The sequence below is a fragment of the Phalacrocorax aristotelis genome, chromosome 2, assembly GCF_949628215.1.
Source record: "Phalacrocorax aristotelis chromosome 2, bGulAri2.1, whole genome shotgun sequence".
Lineage (NCBI taxonomy): Eukaryota > Metazoa > Chordata > Aves > Suliformes > Phalacrocoracidae > Phalacrocorax > Phalacrocorax aristotelis.
This window is the reverse complement of record NC_134277.1, coordinates 91,412,208-91,428,724: the sequence shown is the minus strand read 5'-3', so window position 1 is coordinate 91,428,724 and position 16,517 is coordinate 91,412,208.

The window sequence follows — 16,517 nt, the reverse complement described above, 5'->3', positions numbered from 1 at the left end:
CTGAGATTCAGGATTAAGGAGCCATGATAAATATTGCTCTCCTCTCTCCTCTCCCTCGTCATCAGGTGGAGAAAAGGTAGTAAGAGATGTGTGCAAAAGAAGAAGAGAAGGAAGAGAATAGTTTCTATGTTCCTACGGCAGAATCAGTACTGGTACAGCTCCTTGGGGGTTACAATTGGTTCAACTTCTCTACTGCTTATTTTAGAGTCAGCTTTTGCCAAACTGCAGTGCTGTTTTCCCATGTTGCTATTTTCTATAAAATCCTCACATTTCCCTTCCTTGGAGAACTGCTTTTGGAAAATCATGACTCAGCCAAAATGTGTTAGAAAATTGAAAACTAAGGACCTTGGAGTATTTTGACTAAGCAAAACGGGTCCTTATGAAGGACCCTTTAAATAGCAGTCTTGCCCCCAGCCTATCAGACCCTCTTCTCTTCTCCCTCCTCCCCCACCTTTTAATGTCATCTGCAGACTTGCAAAATTATGCACATCAATAATAAAGACATTAAACATTGTTGGCCTCAGTATTTATCCCTGAGGGATGCTACTCGTATCAGGGCACCAGCTGAATTTTGTGATACTGATGAACGCCCTTTGAGCCTGACAGATCAGCCAATATTTCATCCAACTTATTGCCTACTTATCCAGACAAAAATTCATCACTTTGGCTATAGGGACACTATGGAAGACCATGGCCTTTCTAAAGTCAAAGTATACAATATCTACTGTTTCCCATATTAACAGAGCAATTCATCTCATTGTGGAAGGCAATAGGTTAGCCAGGCATGATATGCCCTCACTGAATTCATGCTAGCCATTCACAATAATCTTGTCCTTCATGTAGGTAAAAATGGCTTTGAGAAGGGTTTGTTCCATGGGCTTCCCAGGAACTGAGGTGAGGCTGACCTGTTTCTTCTTTTTTGTTCTTCTTGGAGATGGTCAGAGCAGTTGTTTTCTTTCAGTCATTGAGAACTTCCCTGATTGCCATAACTTCAAAAGATGATAGGCAGCAGCCTTGTAATGACACTGCCCACCTCCCACAGGTGCATGCCATCTCCCCCACATTATCAGGCAATGTTCTTATGTTGTTCCTGGGCAGCCTGCTCCTGTGTTCACCTTCTGTGTCCTTCCATTTTGCATATGAGTTCAGCAAGGAGTTCCCTATTTCAAACACAATAACTTCTTGTGGAGAAAGGATGAGTTAACCCCATACATACAGAAGAGATTAAATTACTCTCATAAAACATAACAGAAGCACTCATACTTTTATCATGGAGTTAAAGGTACTACAGTTCCATTTATAGGACCGAAGAGAAATCAACACTTTTTGAACTATTGGAAGAGTAAGTGGTCTGTGAGACTTGAGTTTCAACTCTTAGAATCATAGAATTATTAAGGTTGGAAAAGACCTCTAGGATCATCAACTCCAACCATCAGCCCAACACCACCATGCGTCCTAAACCATGCCCTGAAGTGCCATGTCTACACAGTTTTTGAACACCTCCAGGGATGGTGACTCCACCACTTCCCTGGGCAGCCTCTTCCAATGCCTGATCACTCTTTCAGTAAAGACATTTTTTCCTAATATCCAATCTAAACCTCCCTGATGAAGCTTGAGGCCATTTCCTCTCTTCCTATTGCTAGAAACTTGGGAGTAGAGACCCATACCCACCTCACTATAACCTCCTTTCAGGTAGTTGCAGAGAGCGATAAGGTCTCCCCTCAGCCTCCTCTTCTCCAGACTAAACAACCCCAATTCCCTCAGCCGCTCCTCATAAGACTTGTTCTCTGGACCCTTCACCAGCTTCATTGCTCTTATCTGGACACGCTCCAGCACCTCAACGTCCTTGTAGTGAGGGGCCCAAAACTGAGCCCAGAATTCAATGTGCGGCCTCACCAGTGCCAAGTACAGGGCCACGATCACTCCCCTACTCCTGCTGGCCACACTATTCCTCATACAAGCCAGGATGCTGTTGGCCGCCTTGGCCACCTGGGCACACTGCTGGCTCATGTTCAGGCAGCTGTCAACCAACAACCCCAGGTCCTTCTCTGCTGGGCAGCTCTCCAGCCACTCCTCCCCAAGCCTGTAGCGTTGCATTGGGTTGTTGTGGTCCAAGTGCAGGACCCGGCACTTGGCCTTGTTAAAGTTCATACAACTGACCTTGTCCCATCAATCCAGCCTGTCCAGATCCCTCTGTAGAGCCTTCCTACTGTGAAGCAGATCAGCACTCCCACCCAACTTGGTGTCATCTTTAAACTTACTGAGGGTGCACTCAATCCCTTCATCCAGATCATTGATAAAGATATTAAACAAGACTGGCTGCAAAACTGAGCCTTGGGGAACACCACTTGTGACCGGCCACCCACTGGATTTGACTTCATTCACCACAACTCTCTGGGCTCGGCCACCCAGCCAGTTTTTTACCCAGCAAAGAGTATCCCCTTCCAAGCCATGAACGACCAGCTTCACTAGGAGGATGCTGTTGGAGACAGTGTCAAAGGCTTTGCTAAAGTCCAGGTAGATAACATCCACAACATTGGCACGGATGTCTCATTGCAGAAAGACTGTATACTGATTTTGTGTATCATATGAGTTCGTGTATCATATCTAGGCCTGGGTTCACAGTGTTATCATAGAATCATAGAATCATTAAGGTTGGAAAAGACCCTTAAGATCATCGAGTCCAACCACTAAGCTGTCACTGCCAAGTCCACCACTAAACCATATCCTCAAGCACCACATCTACCCTTCTTTTAAATGCCTCCAGGGATGAAGACTCAACCACCACCCTGGGCAGCCTGTTCCAATGTTTGACAACCCTTTCGGTGAATAAGTTTTTTCTGATGTCCAACCTAAACCTCCCCTGACGCAGCTTGAGGCCATTTCCTCTCATCCTATTGCTTGTTACTAGGGAGAAGAGACCAATCCCCACCTTGCTATAACCTCCTTTCAGGTAGTTGTAGAGAGCAATAAGGGTTAATTTCCTTTTAGGGAGGATGGCTTCCTTTAAAATATTCTTTCAGCTTTCTCTGCTTTGCTTCAGGTTCCCTGAACCAGCCTCACTTGGTTGGTGCATAACAGATCTGCTAATGATCTTCATCTAGCTTACAGAGGCCCAGAACAAGAAGGGGCAGAGATAGGGCACCAGAAGGCACATGGTGGGGGAGCACAAAGCAACAGGTGGAAGAGTGAGTCTCCTGCTTAAAACCCAGCACAAAACATGTTGCGTTCTGGAGTTCAAGTCTACTTCTGTGACACTGATCTCAGAGTTTCAGCTCATACACTGTCTTCGCAAAGAGAATGCTCAAGAATTGGAGCCACTGCTATAGCAGTAGGCTGCAAGTATTTGGAGAGAGTTGATATCTAAATGGAAGGGATGGTGAAAGGTCAAGATCTAGATATTTATTAAGCCAATTAATTTAAAATCTGGAATTATTCATGTGGAAGAGTTGAGAAGACCACAGACCACCAAAAAAAGAGCACTTTTTTGACAGCTTAAGATGTGCCCAAAACGTAGGAGGCGATTTGGCATCTATTTGACTGTATTGCAGTTTTGAAAGAATTTGTAATAAGAGAGTTTTCTTTTAGAAGCTAAGGAACTCAAACTGTGGAACGCACACAGCAAAGAAAGGGAAAATGAAAAGTGGAAAAGAACAACTCACATCGTAGAACTTTTACTTAGTAGCATTGTTCCTTGTTGCCAGCCATGAAGGGTATGAACCTGCAACTGCCAGCAAGGTGAGTCACAAGAATGTCAACTCAGTTTCCCTACTGCCTTTTGCAAGCGGACAGTGTATGGAGGTAGAGCTTCCTTACAGAAATGTTGCTCATTTTTACAAAAAAAGAGAAAGTCTCACGAGCTCATGAAGGACCCGTGAGCTTACAGAGGCTCACATTCCCATTCAGATCCTCTTTTGATTTCATTTTGTCTGAGTAGGACTGGTCTTTTCATTGCTTTCCCAGTGTTGTCTGGTTCTGTAAAGGCAATGGGAAGCCAGTCACTTTTTGCAGGATATAAACCTATAAACAAGGTCAAGTACAAAGAAATGCAATGTATTTATTTCATTATTCCCTGAAATACAGATGGGGTTGACTTCTGTTCCACCTAAAACATTTTAGCAGCGGTAACGTAAAACACAAAATCATTCAGTCGTATCCAGAGAGACATAAGAAAGATCATGACTTGCAGTAAGGAGTTAATCAACCATAATAATAACTATAGGGTCAGAATTTAAGACTTCACATTTACCATTAATAAAAAGTAAAATTACATATCGAAACATTAATCAGTTCATTTAATTTATCAAGGAGTCAGTGATCCTTACATGTTCTCCTGACTGACTGTTGAATTTCACCCACTACTATGATTACTTTACGTATGTAACTGGGTAGTCCTGTAATACAGTATTGCCAGTATTTTGTAGTGAGTTTGCAAGGCCTCAAGACTGAGGCTTGTCAGGTCTGCCTTGCTGGAAGTTTTCTTGACCTGGCTTCAGCTTTGTTTTACTTGCTTTAGCCCTGACAGCAGTTTTCGTTGACCAGGTGTTTATGGCTAATCTGTTTAACTTTTGTTTTTCTTTCTGTGCTACAGCCATAGTTTTCTGTAGATAGCAGTAACAAGCAGTTACTCTATGCAGAATGAGATATTTACGACTGCAGTGAAATTCCCTTGCTCAATTTACATCCTTTCCAGGTGATTGTTTCATAATGCATGTATCCTTGGGATACTTCGTTAACAGCAACATCTGCTATTGAGGCATTTAAAAAGCCTTGTTTTTCTGAAAATGAAATCTCTATCACAAATATGTTGAGGGGAAAAGGATTTTTTAATTGATGAAATAAGCAGATTGTAATGATAAACATATATTCTGGCTATAATCCTGAAGCAAGGGACACAATTCAGAATCCTGGATGTTTGTGTGTAGTCTCTATTAAATTCCTTAGCCCTGAGAACATGGTTTTCTGTTAAATTAATATAGATCATGTTCATGGGCTGGAATTAAGTGGAAAATTTTTTCCCATGTTTGTACCACTCCTATCTATACAGAGCAATTTGATAACTGTATTCAAAAAACAAAAGCAAATGATACACGTAATCACTATCGGACCAAATCAAGGCTCACCTGTAGGCACTTCAATCTATTTCATGATCAGTGGTGTTTCAAATGAAGGGTGTGTGTGGAAGTGCATTCTGTTCTGAGCTCTTGGCTCAATAGCATCACCAATGAAATACCAATTACCATCTTATAATAGCTACACTTCTAAAGGTTCGGTTCATATGGTTGATACAAGAACTCTCCACCTCTCCAGCTTCATTCATGCTGAAAGGCATTTCATAGGACTACGTTTCAGCAGAACACTTCTACTGGACCCAAGGTGACTGTGTGCAGACATAGTTGAAAAGAAACTGTAAGCGCGGATTGTTTACACCAGGGATAGGATCACAAAATTATCAATGTCAAAAGGAACATCAAAGGTATAGCATCTAAGATTGTACACTGCTTTTTCATGGCACCTCATGTTTAAGGACTGAAAAGCGCTCGCTGATTTTAGCCTTGCAGCACCACAAAATATATTACTTTGCTGTAGTCTAGGAGAACAAGCCCAGCAGCCATGTGTCATTTGTTATTTTTTAAGCTACTATATAAATTTTTGTGTGAATGAACATTGACTAAAACTGATTGAGAAATTAAGATCTGCTTATTTGTTTTGACCCAGCCTCACACCTTTCAAGTACCAATGATTCTGTATACATTTACTGTGCTACCTGCCCTTCTTTTCAGTGTGGCTGTGTTAAAAAGAAGAATGAATGTGCAATGCAATAAAGACAATATAGCATACTATCTTTTGACACTAAAAACATATATATAGCCTTAACCATTAGTTCTACAGGATGTGGAAAAAGCATTTACTTTCATTGGTTTCATGCTATAATTTCAATGACTGTGTTGATAGTAACTACGAGAGAGGGAATTACATATGTACGTAGAGAAAATCAGAGACATTTAACCATTCCTAGTGCTGTAAACAAAGCAGGAAAATGGTGAAAATGCACTTACTGGTTTGTGTAGAAACAGTAAGGAAAGGCTGTCCCATGGCTAACAAGAGCAACACACAGCACGCTGGAACAGAACTGCATTTTTATGTTAGAGCCATCACTAGGCACTGTAATGCCAGTAAGAGTGAGCTGGGAGACACTGGCACAGAGAAAAACTGTGTATTTCGCCCTTACTCACCATACACTAGCTTAAACAAGTTCGCACTGACAACACCTCCACTGTGAGCCCAGCCAGAAGTATGTTCTTCCTGCAAGACCTAAAAGAAACCTCTGGTTGGAATACTGGGCACAGAAATCACAAATTTGTTTCTGTGAGTCAGAATACATTGTGCTGATATCGGCTACTGTCATAAGGTGATGGCTCTTATTACACATAAGATTAAACACTGACCAACGACATGTATAGCACATGCAATGCATATTGGAGTCTGTCTTATGTTGCTTGGGTTTTGGAAAAAGCCTGTTAAACGTTTGTGTATTTCCACCCATCCATCATAGACTCCCATGCATCATAGACCATAAATCACTCAAAACCAGTACTGTAACTGGAAAAATTTAACTCGCCAGGGATTTTCATGTGTAGCGAACAGATGTTTTCCTTTGTTCTTATAAATAACCAAGGTAGAACATAAAGGGAGTAGTTTTAAATCTATGGAACAGCACATTTTTATACTACTACTGCAGAGTCTTTGCAATTATATTTTTCTAAAGTCAGGGGACTAAACCAACCCAAAATTGGAGAGAGGAATGGGATTATGATTTAGAAAATAAATGCACAATCATTCAGTCTAAATGTAAAAAAACCCCAACCAAACAAAACCCCAAAATATTTGTCAAAGGAAGATGCCTGTAATTTGTACAGGATTTAGAGCTAAAATTCACTTATGCTCATTTTGAGAAGAATAAACACAGTGGGGAGAGACGGTGTTATCTCAGACTAGAGTCCCAAACACATTAGGACACACAATCTTCACTGTTTTGTAAAGATTCACAGTAATGTCAGCTGTGCTTCTGCAGACCCTCCCTTTATTGGGACTGTTAAATTGTATGTTTAGTTTACCATGAAACAAAACTGACATGGTCAGAAATCACTTAAATTAATGAAAATTACACAGAGAACTGTCTGCTAGGTCACAAGCAAAACCAGCCTAGGGGTTTGGGGAATACAGTGTGCTATTTCAAGGCTTCTGTTTTATTTTTCCACAAGAGAAATTGCTTCTTGGCTGGGTGCTGTTTGTTTTCATGTTTAAGTGGGTCAGTACAAAGAAGCTTAGTCAGATCTCTGAGGCCGAGGAATAGATGCACAACACAGTGCAGGCACAGAGGGTTAAATGCTGTCTTTCAGTGGTTCAGGTTTAAATCTGTCACAGGCTAGCACCCAAAGAAGCAGGCACAACCATCATGTCCTGCAGCTCCTTCTCCGTGTTCCCATGTGCCAGGGCTGGCATTCATGCAGCCACAAACTTCTTCAGGAAACTGCTGCTCATCCTGAACAAGCTTCCCCACATTTCTTCCCTCTGCTTAGTTTTCACCTTACACCATTTTATTCAGTGCGTGCTGAGGCCAAACGAACATCAGCTCCATCAAAAAGACAAGAGTAGAAATGACCTTTTCAGCAGCAGCACAAACATATGCCAGATTAAACAGACTGTGGAATTTAAGTAAATTCTTCAGACACTTTCCATTTATTTGTAATGGCTTAATAAATATATAAACCTCGATGAAAAAAAGACTATATCTGGGCCTGCCATAGGGTAGTAAGTAGAACTCTGCCAACTAGAATTCCTATTTATATATGTTTTGAAAATAAAGATTCCTATTAATTTCAAAAAGAAAATTACAGTGAATTTCAGAATACACCCCCCTGCTCCCCCAGTCATAGAGACTGCTACCAGAGGATTTACAAAATAGCCTTTTTCGGTGCATTTACCACTGGAAAAATATAAGGCATATGCATATTCTGCTACTGCCCATGTTGCTGGATTTTGTTCTCTACATCCTTTTGACTGCTTATATTATATACATTACAGGCTATTTGTGAAGTAACAAAACCAAACACTGTCAATATTATACTAGGACAATGAATGAGAACCTGCCAAATCAAGATGAAACTCAGCAATTAGATCCAGACCAACCTGGTAAGCCATACTAAACTAAAAGAGAAAATATAAAGGAGAAGCAGTCAATAGAAGGAAAGAATTATACCAAACACATCTCATTTAACCCTATTCTTACTTTTGTACAGCACCAACAGAGTTCAATCATAAAGATCCAGCCATGAGGCTATAAACACTTCTACAGAGTTTGCTGAGTAATAATTTCTTAAACCAGATAGTTTATACCCTCATTTTAAATGGTAGAAAGTCTTGCACAGACCTGTGGACAGTGAAATACTTCCCCTTTCCAGGCAGGATCATGAGTTAACCTAGAGTTTACTTTATCCCAAGGTAAATTATACATAAAATAAAGAGCAAATATCCAACCCCACCAAGAACATCTCTACACACACAGGTCAGGAGGACATTCCCTGCTACTGCCAGGAACAACTTCAGGGTAGCAGAGGCAAAGTGAACACTCAGGGAAAAGCTCCTTGTCAAACTCACCCCAAACACACCAGAGTACCAAAGCCCTCAAACCACCCCAGGGAAAAATTAATCCTTTTCCAAAACATCCAAGCAGCTATGTCAAGAGACAAATAGTTACCAGCAGTTGGAGACAAGAACCAAGAAAAAACCACCACCACCAACAGAAGTCCAAACATTGAGTGGATAGAGAGAAAATAAATCACAGGCTCCACCACTAAATTGCAAGAATACATAAGGGCTCCCTGGGGGCTGCAGCTAGTAGGCTCTTTCAGTTTTAGAGACCTAGAAAATGTAACTAAAAGGGAATGTGGAAAAGAAAGAGTCAGTGGTAATCTGTCAAGGGAAAGAGAGTCCTTTCTTATAAGGCCTGTAATACCTGGTTGTGGAGAGTTTGGTATACCCTAACTGCAAAAAACTACCAAACCTGTTTGTTTTAACTTGGGTTGTGCTTGTTCCCCTGTCTCATAGGAGACATAGTTCAAGTTGCATCAGATTCATCAGAGCAGCTTCAGAAATCTATTTCAGATTTCTTAATGTAATTTAAAATAATATTGCACACATACTTACATATTTTTTGCAAATTTCAATACTGCACACTTGCAGCTCATGTAAATATACCTAGATTAAGCTTAAACTTGGTTAGCTGTGTTTCTGCAGAAAACAGAGGTGGATGTGGATTACTCACCTGAGAGTCTACTCAGGTTTTTCAGATGGATTTCATAAATGGTCCAAAGTCCTATGATGCTATTGCTGAATTGCTGACATCACCTGTGCTGTCCTGAGAAAAAGTGATCTATTACTGTCTCCTTTAAAGGATCACCTATATCAGCCTTGCTTGCTAGAGTGCTCAAGGGAAGCATGGGACAAGGACTTTGCTTTTAGCCGCAGTTATGGAAAAGCATGTTTATAACAAAGTTAATCAAGGAGATGCTCCTTTTTTTCTTTTTCCTGCAGGCATTTATTGTTTCTATTCTCAGTAATCTAATTCAATAGAGCTCAATCATTGCATTCACATTTTAAAAGGCTGTGTCTTTGTAGAATCTGGTCTTATTTAATATTAAAACCCTTACATTAGATTACCAAAATAATACAGGCAGGTTTAGAACTTGGAATTGGTATTCATGGAGTCTACTAAAATATTCCAGGAACTTTCCAGGAACTTTAGCCTTCTTTCCTGCAACATTTTTACTTGCACATAGAGATCATACACAAAATGTACTTGTCACGTGCATGTTTTTAACACAGGTTTTATGCTCTAGCAATGCAGGCTGGCTGCTGTGTGAATCTGTTCTAAAGACACTGGAAACTACTTGGTTGCTACAGACAATAGTGTGAGGCTGTTAAATGAATAATTATGATAGTATGTTGCCTGCTAAACAAAAAGAAAGCAGTACTGGTTTGTATTCATGGAATATATGTAGATCTAGACTGCAAAACCCAGATGGCAGGCCAAACTGTCTTCTCATTTACACGTGTACAGCCTCAGTGACACTGGGCTACTGAGTGACTGACTCCAGCAATTGTGGAAGAGTAAATCTGTCCATTATTTAAAATAGAAATGAGCAAATGTCAGTAGGTTACTAGTAGTCCTGTATTTCATATATTGCAAGCTAAAATTCTGGGTCATAATAATTAACCTTAATTGGAGAAACTGTCGGCTGTGAAAATACAGCTATTTTAAAAAATGTTAGCCAGGTGCTTGTCTAATAGTGAGAAGTTTCATGGGTGGCTTAATAGAATTAAAGGTATTATTTCACAACACGGCCCTAAAAACCAATAAAAGATATCCTTTTCAAGTCTGATTCTCAGTATTATATGAAAAGACAATCTAAACGGTTGCTGGCAGGAAAGTATATGAGCTATGATAGCACGACTATTAGCACATACACAAGCAATCCATTTCTTTCCTTTTGAGCACTATCACTAGCCACCCAATCATTTTCAGATCATGTAGATCTTTACTAAAAATGTTCAAGGGTTTTGCTTTGTTATTCTAAACTGCTAACCTCATAAGCTGCAAACCATTTACATTTTAAAGAGAAAGATCCTCTACTAGGTGAAGGTTCTGTTCGAATATTTGCATGGCGTTTTTTTCATTGGTGAGAAAAACCACCATGTACTGAAATAGTTTGAAGCTTTGGCAAGCTACAAGGCCTATCAGTTTTTAAGAACTCCCTAGGGGGTGGAGGCGCTGCATCCTTTACATTACTTAGTCAATGTAACAATTTTTTTTTCTTCCCATTCTTTCATGGTTAAAAACAGTGATGCTTTTTATTTAGAGGGGCTGAGTATATTATTATCTGTTCCATAGCTTAGGAAAGCATTCTTTACTATTTGCATGTCACACTGTGTGTCTGTCTCATTATTTCAGTGGCACACAAATGACCAAAGAAGCGCCAAACATTGTAAATATTACACTCTGTAAAATAGCACAATGACTGCAACCACACTGCAAATCCTTTTTGATCCAAAGAATGGCAGTGAGAGTGTGGTCTGTTGTGACAGTACAGGATACATTTTGATCTCACTACAGAGAAACATATTTTAAAACGGACTATTAGAAAGCTTGTAAAAAAGGAAAAGCACCTATCTAGCGAAGCAAATGAAAACACTCCTATTGATTTGGTTAAAATTGAAGTGGAGCCTGTTTACTTATTATCAATCGGTAGTAGATACTCTTGTTTGCATCCAATACTGCTGCAGACCACAAGTACTTTCAGTGGGATCTCTATAGGACTATTTATGTTGTGCAAAAATCTCCTCCACACTAGTAAAGGCATCAGAACCATCTTGATCATTTGATCAAAGGCTGTGTACACTTGGGGACATTTACAGAAGTTCTGGAACAGATACTTTTTCATATTATTTTAATCCCAGTGACAGAAATTCAGGAATTCTACTCCTCAGAACTTTGCAAACACTAATTACTAAAACACCTTTTCATCCTCCCTCAAAGCAGCAGACAAGAACTCTTTTTTTCATAGGATGGAAAACAGAGCAAAAGACTGCCATAACTTTTTCTTTATATAAGGTGATTGAAAGTAAGCTGTTCTTAACAATTTAGACAAAAAGCAAACTGAACTGTTGGGAACTTTGTATTTCCATTGTAATTGGTGTGAGTTACAGAAAATAAGCACCTAGAGCCTAGGTGCATTAACCTGAAATGTAGTCATGTTACTGCAGCAGAGCTGACTATGGCAAGCCACCATTCTTGTGGTCATTCTTCCTCTGTCACCAGAGGTTTTGTTGACAGCTCAGTGAAGATCTTACAACAACGCTGTTAAACCAGCAACGCTCAAACCAGCAGTTGCGAAAGATTTGGATATTTTTCCTAAAATGAATGCTAATGGTTATTCTGAATTGCAGAGAGAAGTCATGAACGATCATGAATGGAGCATAAAATGTTTGAGGTCTTCAGAAAGAGCTTATGACACACTATCAATAATCCTTTTGAATTGAACTCTACAGTTTCTGGGCAAGTCTGCTGATCTTCTTGCTGAGCCACTCTCCATCATCTTTGAAAGGTCGTGGAGGACAGGAGAGGTGCCCGAGGACTGGAGGAAAGCAAACGTCACTCCCATCTTCAAAAAGGGCAAGAAGGAGGACCTGGGGAACTACAGGCCAGTCAGCCTCACCTCTGTCCCTGGACAGGTGATGGAGCAGTTCATCCTGGAGGTCATGGCCAGGCACGTAGAGGACAAGAAGGTTATCAGAAGTAGTCAACATGGATTCACCAAGGGAAGATCACGCTTGACCAACCTGATAGCCTTCTATGATGGCGTGACTGGCTGGGCTGACAAAGGGAGAGCAGTGGATGTTGTCTATCTTGACTTCAGTAAGGCATTCAACACTGTCTCCCATAGCATCCTCCTAGGCAAGCTAAGGAAATGTGGGTTGGATGAGCGGACAGTGAGGTGGACAGAGAACTGGCTCAACAACAGAACTCAGATGGTCATGATCAATGGAGCAGTGTCTGGATGGAGGCCTGCCACTAGTGGTGTTCCCCAGGGGTCTGTGCTGGGTCCAGTCCTGTTTAATATATTCATCAGTGACCTGGATGATGGGACAGAGTGTAACCTCAGCAAGTTTGCTGATGATACCAAGCTGGGAGGAGGGGCTGATACACCAGAAGGCTGTGCTGCCATCCAGCGAGACCTGGACAGGCTGGAGAGCTGGGCCAAGGGGAACTTCATGAAATTCAACAAGAGCAAGTGCAAGATCCTGCAGCTGGGGAGGAACAACCCCATGCACCAGTATCGGTTGGGGGCTGAACTGCTGGAAAGTGGCTCTGTTGAGAAGGACCTGGATGTGCTGGTGGACAACAAGCTGACCATGAGCCAACAATGTGCCCTTGTGGCCAAGAAGGCCAACGGTATCGTGGGCTGCATTAAAAGGAGTGTGGCCAGCAGGTTGAGGGAGGATATCCTCCCCCTCTACTTAGCCCTAGTGCAAACACATCTGGAGTACTGTATCCAGTTTTGGTTCCCCCAGTTTAAGAAGGATGTGGAAGTGCTTGAGCAAGTCCAGTGGAGAGCTATGAAGATGATCAGGGTACTGGAGCATCTCCCGCATGAGGAAAGGCTGAGAGACCTGCGTTTGTTCAGCCTGTACAAAAGAAGGCTGAGGGCGGATTTCATCAATACCTATAAATATCTAGGGAGGGTGTCAGGATGATGGGACTAGGTTCTTTTCAATAATGCCCAACAACAGGACAAGGGGCAACGGGCACAAGTTGGAACACAGGAAGTTCCACCTCAATATGAGGAAAAACCTCTTTCCTGTGAGGGTGCCAGAGCAGGGGCACAGGCTGCCCAGGGAGGTTGTGGAGTCTCCTTCCCTGGAGACATTCAAAACCCGCCTGGACGCGTTCCTGTGCCCCCTGCTCTGGGTGTGCCTGCTCAAGCAGGGGGGTTGGACAAGATGATCTCCAGAGGTCCCTTCCAACCCCTGCCATTCTGTGATTCTGTGATTCTGTCACGCTGTGTTTTTAGGTCTACCTTTACATGGCAAGATCATGCCATTTTCTTTTGCACAAGAACACATAGTGGTCAAGACAGGGTTTAAATGGGCTTGATAGCTTTATACTGAAAACTGCAAATTGCAGAAATCACCCTGCAAGCAGAGGGACCACTTTTTTAATAAATTATGTGGCATCAAAGAAGGTGAATATCAGTGGTTTTTGTAATGGACAACACTCTAAAAGGATAACCTTTCCTAGTTTACCTGACATTTACATTAGGGAAGAATAGTTGATTTGATGTTTTATTAGAAGTTTTTAAGAGTGGTGGAACTAAATCTTTCTCATGTCTAGCTATGCCACACCATCCATAACTCCCAGGTACCAACTCATAACTCAGTCATTCTTGCATGCCTTCCTTAAGTACTGTGATACAGTGGGGCAACAAGCTCTTCTCTTGTCAGCCTGTGTTTGATGCCGAATAAAAGTCTGCTTCCCATCTACCTCTAGGATTCTGCAGCTTTTGTTTTCTCCAGTTACAATTAAGAATATTCAGGTTTTTTGAAATCAGTCTCAAACAGCACACTGAAAATCTGAGACAGATGTGAAAATTGGAGGCTGCCCTGGAAAAATTTTAATATGTAACCAAGCACATGGCACAGTTCTGGACCAGAGGATAGGTTAGTACACAAAATGTTGTATTATCTTTGCAGATGATGTTTGACAAGATAATAAGCAATACCCAGAGAATAAAACAGGTGGAGAGCTATGCATGTGTGTGCATGCATGTATGTGTGTGTTTGTGTGTGTCTATGTATACATGTTACATATCTGTATATCTCCTGCTATGTCTCTAAAGATGTCTCAAGTGTTTGGCTTGCTTGTTGCCTTACTTTTTCTTCATTACTATTATGTCTAAATCTCTGCAACCACTATTCTATTATCTGTCTGAATGTAATCTGTCTGATTTTTTTTTTTAATAAGCACTGTTTTCAATACAAATTCTTTCATCAGTGTCACTTTCCACAGACAGGTTTCCAAAGCAGTTGTTCCTGGAAACCAACCAGAGCTATAATTAATATACAAGAAATGCCCCAGGATACTTTCTTCTTTTTCTGCACTGGAAGCAAGGCATTTGTTTTCTGGGAAATGTCAGTGTATGTAGGATCAGAATAGAATATGGGAATAATAGAATAGGCTGCAGAGATTAACTTGGGCAAGACAAATATAGATACACAAGGAACCTAAACTAAAGAGGGAAAAGGATTTGTAAAATTTGCTTTTTTGAATATTCTGAAAAAATGTATGCTTTCATTTCATTATTTGGTAAGCCATTTTATGTCATTTACTGAGAAAATGTGCTGGCAGGTGGTGATGGGATATTTCTTATACTATGTAAAATTTACAATTATATTTTTTAAATACTATTTACAGATAAAAGAGAAAAGGTAAAATACTACAAAATATTCTTCTGGAAAAATCCAATGATGTTTGTGCTTACCCAGGAATGATTACAACAGAGCAGAAACAGCATTTCCACAATCCAGTGACAAATCTCTGTTACTAAATTGTAGCTGATATTTTGGGGGAAGATTCTGAAAACCTTCAGTAATCAGTTACAGAGATATCTGCTTTAAAGTTAAAATATTTCTATATTTGGAAGTATTTCTCTAAAATATCTTCAAACTTAAAAGAAAAACATCCTAAATCTGATTCTGAAAGACACATTCTTTTACCAATTTAAATGTCCATTTACAATGAGAATAGCATCAGCAATGACTCGCTTAGTATCCTACTAAGCTGAACTCAGTTATCTTTCGAGAATGAATTAAACAAAAAATCTTATTTTCATATGGTTAATATACACCCCAGACAGTTCATATCTTTATAGGTACTGGAACTTGGAAATAAATTCTTAGCAAACCCACAGTCTTTGATAACCTTTTTGCCTGATATCATATATAAAATGGCAGGAAGAAACAAAGATTCAGTAAGTAGGAATTCTTACATAAACTTCATCTAACCTGTACACATATATCACTCCTACTCACATGACACTGCAGGATGAAGGTAAATACATGTGTATATATCTATATAGCTGTATCTATCTTTCTATGTCTGTCTCTACATATATACCAACTTCCTCCCCCCTCTTTTTTACAATGAAGGTCTTCAAACACAGGAACAGGTTACCTGAAGAGGTTGTGGAGTCTCCATCTGTGGAGATATTGAAAACCTGGCTGGACACGGCCCTGGGAAACCTGTTGTAGCTGACCCTGCTTGAGCAGAGGAATTGACGGATGGTTTCCAAAGGTCCCTTCAATCTAAACTCTTTTGTGATTCTCTGTGATATGTGTAAATGAAGCTTGTATGAATCAGCTTCCCAAATTACTCAATCTTCATCTCATAATGTCTCTTTGTAAAACAGTTTTCTGTATGCCATACACCTAATAATTCTCACTGTTCACTTCTGAACACTCTCTGTTTCTTCATCCTTTTCAGGACCAAATCTGAAGTGTCCCATTGATTTCTAATGTGATACTTGTGTGCTCATATATCCTGTTTATTATCCATCCATCTTACCATGTTTGCTTTCTTTAATTGCTGCGGTGAAGTGCAGAGTTCTCTTCAGCTTCAGTTGTCTGCAATGATAATTACTATTTATTCTGACTGTGAATCTTTACATGTAGCTTCCTTAAAGCAGTTGACATGGAAAATGTCTTAAGCAGCATCTTTGCGAATTTGTAGGTTTTAAACTAGAAGGAAAAAGAAGTGAAATGGTTTGCCAACATGTTGGTAGCACACCTCTAGAGCATGTCAGGATCTTTTATTTTAAACTAAATATTTGCTTTTGTTTGTTACCACCTCCATCAAAAAATTGGGACAAATCTTAGAAACATTTGGTTAAAGTATGACT